We start from the raw sequence: 8,464 nt of genomic DNA, 5'->3' as shown, positions 1-8,464 counted from the left end.
GCTACCAGAGCTCCTTGATAAGGTTATATAAAAACACCAGCAGTGGGAACACATCTTTATCTGATTGTATTTCCCTCTCTTTCCCTGAAGACTATGACTGGAAATAGCAATAGCAGAGATTATGAGATTCTTCTTCCCTAGTTTCAGGCAAATTTTGTATTAGACCTTTATTTATATCCTACAGTTGAAATATTTCAGTAACCTTTAGCAGTGTTCTTAGCAATTTCACTAGTTACATCACTATCATAGAACATTTTATTGTTCTCCAAGCAAATTCAGTTTGTATATGCTGATTTTACTTTTTAAGTACCTGCAAAAGTAAAAGTGCCTCTAGCTGGCTGTCACTCATACTAGAGAATTTGCCTTCTGGATACCCACATTCTATAGTACAGTCCAGACTGGAGTATATTCAGCATTTCTTGGTACATGTGAAATTTGGGGTGAAAAGTCAGGGAGTTGAGTGAAAAACAGATTAGGGATTCTGGAGGTATTGAACTCCAGAATCTGAGGGCTTATCTGTTTTTGTCTGTCGCTGAAACTTCCACACTTTGAAGAGTGCTTGTCACATAACAGTTTCTCTAAAAATATTCATGGAACTCTGATCCATCCGCCCAAGATGCCAAAGGGAAAGAAGGCCAACGGGAAGAAGGTGGCGCCTGCTGTCATCCAGAAGCAGGAGGCCAAGAAGGTGGTGAATCCCCTGTTTAAGAAAAGGCCCAAGAACTTCAGCATCAGACAGGACATCCAACCCGAAAGGAACCTCACCCACTTTGTCAAATGGCCCCGCTACATCCGGCTTCAGTGGCAACAGACTATCCTCTACAAGTAGCTGAAAGTGACCCCTGTCATTAACCAGTTCACCCAGGCCTTGGACCACCAGACAGCCACTCAGCTGCTGAAGCTGGCCCACAAGTACCGGCCGGAGACAAAGCAGGAGAAGCAGCAGAGGTTGCAGGCCCAGCTGAAAAGAGTATGCTGGCAAAGGGGATGTCCCCACCAAGAGGCCCCCATTCTGCGAGCTGGGGTCAATACAGTCACTACTCTAATGGAGAACAAGAAGGTCCAGCTGGTGGTGATAGCACTAGACATGGACCCCATCAAGCTGGTTGTCTTCCTGCTGGCCTTGCGTCGTAAAATGGGGGTTCCCTACTGCATCATCAAGGGGAAGGCCCAGCTGGGACGCCTGGTCCACAGAAAGACCTGCGCCACTGTGGCCTTCACACAGGTGAATTTGGAAGACAAAGGAGCTCAGGCTAAGCTGGTAGAAGCTGTCAGGACCAATTACAATGAAAGACAGATAGATTATCCATGTCTCTGGGGAGGCAATGTCCTGGGCCCTAAATCAGTGGCTCGCATTGCCAGAAAAGGCAAAGGCCAAAGAACTGGCTACCAAATTGGGCTAATGTATGCAGCTCATTTCTCTGTACAGTCAAATTAATTCCTTCTTCATCTCCTGTCCAAAAAAATTTGTGGAATGAATTAGATTAGTTGAACAATAATACCTTTCTACATTTAGTTCATACAACAGTGTAGTACAAGGTAAAGATTTGCACACATTCAAGATCATTTAATTTTCTTAAGGCTTGTGGCTTTATCATACTCTCTTCTATCTTCCCACAGAATTTATTCACATGCTTGGCCTTACAGGAATTGTTGAAACCCTACTGTTTACTATTGCCACTGACAATCTCATTCTTTGAATTTCTTCCAGGATTTGGAATTCATAGTCATTATTACTTTCATGATCATATCGAGATGGTGGATTATGTACCAAAAATAATTGCCTACCAAAGCAGGAATGTTAGTAATAAGCTGATACCCTTTCATACAAATGGTACACTTGTTGGCTTCAGCCAAAGATAAGTTGTTTCAGCACACAATTTTCTTTATAGGGAAAAGCAAGGGAGCTATTTGTATTCAAATTGCTTCTTTGGGTCTTTAACCTGAGGCAAGAGATCCTTTGCCATTTATTTCTGTGCTGACTGGTAATAAATAGTATCTACCTCACACCTCATCCAACCTGAACATCACCTTCTTTAGTGAATTCTTCTAAGGAGTCCATCCTCTCATAAATTACTTTTGTTACCTGAAAATTTTACTCAGGTATGCCTTCTGGGAGCAGTCCAGTCACTCATTTTCTCAACTCAATAGTACACTATAGTTTACTTAGTCTGCACCCCAGCCCTTCTCTCAAACACCTAGCATCTCTACCACTTTTTTAAAAAAATCAGTTTTGATAAAGTTTGAAATATACTATTGCTATCTATGTTTGTTTCTGGATACAGATTACTATTGCTATCTATGTTTGCTTCTGGATACCCAGATTACTTATGTGGCCTGACTTTATTTTACAGGGATTTTTTTTTTGTCATGTTAATTTCATCATCAAAATTAGTATCAACATCAGGTGGATGGCAGAAGCCAATATTCTACCTCAGTATTGAGGAAGAAATGCAGAAAATGTCTAGCATGTTCTTCCCTTTTGATTTTCTAACTCTACATCTTTGTACATTTCATTATAATACTTAAATTTGTCCTTTTTTTTTTTTTTTTACTTTGCTGAGTTGCCCTTTGAAATCTTATGTTCAACTCTTTTACTTCATCCTATCTTCACAACATTCTTATCAACAGAGAAAAAATTGAAGTTGTCAAGGACTTTATTCTTCTTGGATCAACCATCAACACTCATGGAGGCAGGCAGCAGTCAAGAAATCAAATGACGTATTGTATTAGCCAAATCTGCTGTACAAAACCTTTTTAAAGTGTTGCAGAGCAAAAATGTCAGCTTGAGGACTAAGGTGCACCTGACCCAAGCCGTGGTCTTTTCAATAACCTCATATGCATGCAAAAGCTGGACAGTGAATAATGAAGACCATAGAAGAATTGACGCTTTTAAGTTATGGTATTGGAGGAGAATATTGAAAAGTCCCATGGGCTGCCAAAAGAACCAATGGATCTTTGTTGGAAGAAGTGCAGCCAGCATGCTCCTTGGAGGCCAAGATGGCCAACCTTCTTCTCTCATACTTCAGACATATTGTCAGGATTGACTAGTTGCTGGAGAAGGATATCATGTTTGGTAAGGTGGAGGGTCAGAGAAAAAGAGGAAGACCCCCAACATGATGGATTGGCCAAGTGACAGCATCAGTGGGCTCAAGTGTGGCAACAATTGTGAGATTAGTCCAGGATCCAGCAGTGTTTTGTTCTCTTGTTCATAGGTTTGCTATGAATCAGTACCAACTTGATGGCCCCTAACAACATCTTCCATTCATTTTCACTTTCTTTCTTTCTTTCTTATTTATTTTTTAACTTCATTTATTTATTTATTTATTTTAAGTTTTTATTGTGAATCGAGAGAAAGTTTACAGTGTAGATCATGAGTTCAGCATTCAACTTTGTTTCATTACAATGGTTATAATTCCTCCATGTACCATCAGTTAACAGTATTTCTCTCTATTCATTTTAGCTCTTTTTTAACACTCAGGCTTATATAATAATTTAAATCCCCAAAGGGCACATTCTGCAAGTCTGCCTCCTGGCCTGCTGCTCTCAGTCCTTCTTTCCACGAATCTCGAGTACTTAGCTGCTCCCTCTCTCCATGTCCCCAACTCTGTTTGCATCTCTGGTGTCACTGCTTCTCTAGATATGGTCCCACATTCTGCTTATGCTCTTCTCCCTTAATGGTCTTAGGGTCCTGTTTCTGGACTGTAAAATTAACTACTCCCCCATTTTTGTTAACAAAACTTCTACCTTTACAATTGTGACAATCGTAATTAGTCATGATAACAATTACTCACTATTGAATCATAAGAATCTTATCCCCATCTCTTTTTACCAGACCCATCAAGACAAGATGAAAACTGTTCAGTAGGGACTCTTATCTTCCCACACACACTCTTAAACTAAACTCCCTCTTGAAACTTTGTAAGCGAGTCACTTCGAGCCTTTATCACCCTCTCATTTTAGGTTGCTAATGTCTAAGTTGCCCATCCCTATCTACCCTGTATACAGAGGGGATAGCACTGATCCTTGATGTGAAGACTCCTTCCCTCTCTGTTGGTATTTTGAGCTACTACATCCATGAGTATAGGTCAAGTTCATCAAATTGTAGCAATTTACCCTCATTTCCTTTATCAAAAATTGTTTTTTTGGTTGTTTTTTTTCTTATCTTCTTCTAGTCAAGTTACGATTATCAAGCCATTGATAATCAAATGGGTACTATCTGTAAGTTTGGGTGTTCTTGTGCATCTTCCCTCACTTCATATCAACTGGATGCTTCACTCTCAGCTCTAACCCTCCGTGGCTATGTCCTCATCCATGGGCTCAGGTGTCTCCAGGTCTCACCACGCTTTGGACCATCCAGCCCTTCCTCTTCTCTCTTTCATCTCCAGGTCAATGGGAGTCTATGGAACATGGTTGAACTGAGCCCATTTTTTCATTGCTGTCTTTCCCCCTCTTTCACTCACCAGTAGACCAATGTGGTTGCCAGCAGGCTTGCATGACTGCTTATGTGTTCCCTTTGAGTTTCAGTCTTAGATGGAGGGTCTTCCATTCACTTTAGCTTCTCTACATTCAAGAACAAGTTTTATTTTAGAGTTTCTTCTGATGTCCATTTAGATCTTTTCTTTCTTGTCATTTTAATGACCTATTAATTTTCTTAATAAATAAGTGTCCTTGTTGCCATCCACAACTTGTCTGGTTTTTGTTCATTAGTGTTCTCTGTATCAAATCTATTCTTGAGATGGTCTGTACATTCAGGTGGAATATACTCAAGGTCATGCTTTGGCTCTCATGGACTTGTTTTAGTATTCTTCAGCTTTATTGTTGTTAAGTGTCATGAAATCAGTTTCAACTCAAAGTAGCCCTGCACACGGATTCCAAAGAGCAGCTAGTCAGATTGAACTGCTGACCTTGTAGTTAGCAGTCCAGTACGTATCCTACAAAGCCACACCAAGAGTCCCAGCTTTATGTAGGCACTAAATAAATGTATTGAATGTTGAATGAAGGGTAGAATTTGGAATCCTATGGGGCTTAAGGATTTCATTCTTCTTGGATCAACTATCAACACTCGTGGAAGCAGTAGTCAAGAGATCAGACGACGTATTGCACTGGGCAAATCTGCTGCACAAAAACTTTTTAAAGTATTGAAGAGCAGAGATGTCACCTTGAGGACTAAGGTGCGCCTGACCCAAGCCAGGGTATTTTCAGTAACCTCATATGGATGCAAAAGCTGGACAGTGAATAAGGAAGATCATAGAAGAATTGATGCCTTTGAGTTGTGGTGTTGGAGGAGAATACTAAAAGTGCCATGGACTGCCAAAAGAACCAACAGATCCATTTTGGAAGAAGTGCAGCCAGAGTGTTCCTTGGAGGCCAGGATGGCTAAGCTTCGTCTCTCATACTTTGGACATATTGTCAGGAGAGAACAGTCACTGGAGAAGGATGTAATGCTGGGTAAGATGGAGGGTCAGAGAAAAAGAGGAAGACCCCCAACGAGATGGATCAGCCAGCGGTGGTGGGGTTGACCCAGGATCAGACATTGTTTCATTGGGCTGTGAATGGGGTCTCTATGAGTTGGTTCCAACTCAATGGCACCTGACAACAACAACAACAACAACATGGGGCTTAAATTCTAAAATCTTTGTCTCTGATTTGTTTCCCTTCTTCCTGAAATCTACTTTGTAACTTGAATAAAAATGTATGATAATTTATCTGTGTAATAATCATTTAGTGAAATCTATCATGTGTCGGATCTAAGCTAGACTCTGGTGTTGAGGAGTGAGCTGCCATGGCTAATGATTATTCCCAAGAAGAATAAACTTTGGGTTTGTAATTTGTGTACAAAGCCCTAGAAGCAGGAATTTAGACATGATCTAGCAAGTTAGATTCACCTACAAAGTGAAACATAGCAGGTATTATACTTCCATCATTGACTTACTCTATCACACATTCAAAAGATATGCACTGAAGAGATTCTTCTTTCTCCATTAAGTGGACTTAGCATCCTTGCCAAAAATCAGATGACAATAGAAGTGTGGTTTTATTTCTGGCCTTTGAATTCTAGTCCATGATTTAAGTGTCTATTGTTAGATGAGTACTAGGTTGTTTTGATTCCTGTAGCTATATATAATGTGTTTTAAAATCAATAAGGGGGAAGTTGACTTTGTTCTCCTCTGTCAACATTACTTAGGCTATTCCAGTCCTCCTGTCACACCACATAAAGTTGAGAACTGTTTTTTGTGGGGTATTTTTTTCCATTTCTGTGAAGAAGGCTGTTAGAATTTTGATTGGAATTGCGTTGAGTCTGTAGATCACTTCAGGTAATATTGTCATATTAACAATATTAAGTCTTGCACTCAAGAACATGAAACATCTTTCCATTTATTTAAGTCTTCTTTCCTCTAAGTGTTTTACAATTTTCATTGTATAAATCCTTTGTGTCCATGGGTAGATACATTCCTAGGTATTTTATTTTCCTAGATGTTATTTTAAATGGGATTTTTTTCCCTTAATCTTCTTTTCAGATTTCTCATTGATGGTGTACAAATCTGTGAAAGTCAATTGATTTTTGTTTGTTGACCTGACACCCTACAACTTTGCTGAATTCCTCTATTTAAAAGTTTTCTTATGCCCTCTGGAATTTTCCATATATAGTATCATCTCATCTGCAAATAGATATAATTTTATTTCTTTTTCTTGTTTTATTATTCTGTCTAGGACTTCTAGCACAATATGAGTAGAAGTGTTTAGCATGGGTACCCTTTTCTTGTTAACAGTTTTAAGGTAAAAACCCACAGTCTTTCTCCATTAAGTATAACGTTGGCTGTTGGCTTGTCATATGTGCACTGAGTCATCTTGAGGAACTCCCCTCCAATTCCTATCCTCTTTATGTTTTTTTGTCAAGGGAAAGGTATTGGATTTTATCAAATGCTTTTTCTGCATCCATAGAGATGATCTTATGATTAGGATAACTATCTTTTCATGTATAGAAAAATAAAACAGAATCTGTGGAATTTTACAACATGCAAAACAAATTCAAAATGGTTTAAGGATCTAAATGTACAAACTAAAACCAAAGAAATTCTTAGAAGAAAATGCAGAGACAGTGGTGTCAGGCCCAGCATTTAACATTAAAGATGGGTGGTGCTGTAGGCTACTGCACTGGACTGCAAAGTCGGTTGAACCACAAGGTCAATGGTTCAAGCTCACCAACTGTGCCTGGGAAACTCTGTACAGGGTCACTGTGGGTCGGGACCAGCAATTGACAGCACTTAAGAACAACAACAATGTCTAATATAATAACAAAAGTCCAGATAGCAAAAGGCAAAATAAATAAATGGAACTTCATAAAAATTAAAAGCATTTTTTTCATCATCAAAAGACTACCAAAACAGAGAGATGACAGAAGGTAGGCTATTAACTGGGAGAATACATTCAGAAAATGTATATCATAAACAATATATTAAGAATCTAAAAACAATAACAAAAAAACATATGTATAACTTTGGCAACGTGACAAAAAAGATAAATAACCTAATCATAAAATGGGCAAAGGACTTGAACAGACATATCACCAAAGAGGACATTCGTAAGGCCACTAAACACATGAAAAATGCTCAGTATCATTAACTCAGACATACACAAATCAAAACCACAGTATGATACCTTTTCACTCCCACTAGGATGTAAAATAAATAAACTACCAGAAGTTGTTGAGGACATGCAATGGTGGAACCCTTATTCATTGCTGGCAATAATGTACAGTGATACAGCCATTGTAGAAAACATGTACTGGTTCTTCATGAAACTATGAACTACCATATGACCCAGCAATTCTACTCCTAGGTATGTAGCTGAAAAGTTTGAAATAGAGAATCAAAAAGAGGCTTGTATATCAGTGTTCACTGCAGCCATGTTCACAGCTGTCAGAAAATAGAAGCCCAAGTGGCCATCAACAGTTGCAAGGATAAACACAATGTAGTACATACATACAATGGAATACTACTCACCCAGTAGAGAAAACTTAAGTCTCGATACATTCTGTAGTATGACTGGGGCATGGAGACATTATGCTGAGTGAAATAAACCAATCACAAAAGGACAAATATTATATGATCTCACTTACGTGAAAAGACAAGAAAAGGTAAATGTAGAGAGAGCAAAGTTAATTGGTGGTTACTACGGACAGGAATCTAAATGTACAAACTAAAACCAAAGAAATTCTTAGAAGAAAATGCAGAGACAGTGGTGTCAGACCCAGCATTTAACATTAAAGATGGGTGGTGCTGTAGGCTACTGCACTGGACTGCAAAGTCAGTTGAACCACAAGGTCAATGGTTCAAGCTCACCAACTGTTCCTGGGAAACTCTGTGGAAGACTACATCTGTGGAAGGAGAAGATGGAAAAGCTCCATATCATCAGTGAAGACAATGCCAGGGGCAGACTGTGGAACAGACCATCAATTACT

General features: G+C 39.1%; 1 protein-coding gene and 1 pseudogene across 1 annotated transcript in view; both read left to right on the top strand.

Annotated features, from left to right (window-relative positions):
- The window catches only part of MGAT5 (mannosyl (alpha-1,6-)-glycoprotein beta-1,6-N-acetyl-glucosaminyltransferase), a 307,459-nt gene that overhangs the window by 164,668 nt on the left and 134,327 nt on the right, over positions 1-8,464 (top strand). The window lies entirely within an intron of this gene.
- Positions 617-1,403, top strand: LOC102832686 (annotated as a pseudogene).

This window comes from Chrysochloris asiatica, unplaced genomic scaffold (genome assembly GCF_000296735.1).
Source record: "Chrysochloris asiatica unplaced genomic scaffold, ChrAsi1.0 scaffold00012, whole genome shotgun sequence".
In the NCBI taxonomy this organism is placed as follows: Eukaryota; Metazoa; Chordata; class Mammalia; order Afrosoricida; family Chrysochloridae; genus Chrysochloris; species Chrysochloris asiatica.
The sequence above is the reverse complement of the archived record's forward strand: the minus strand, read 5'-3'. Positions and strand labels throughout refer to the sequence as shown.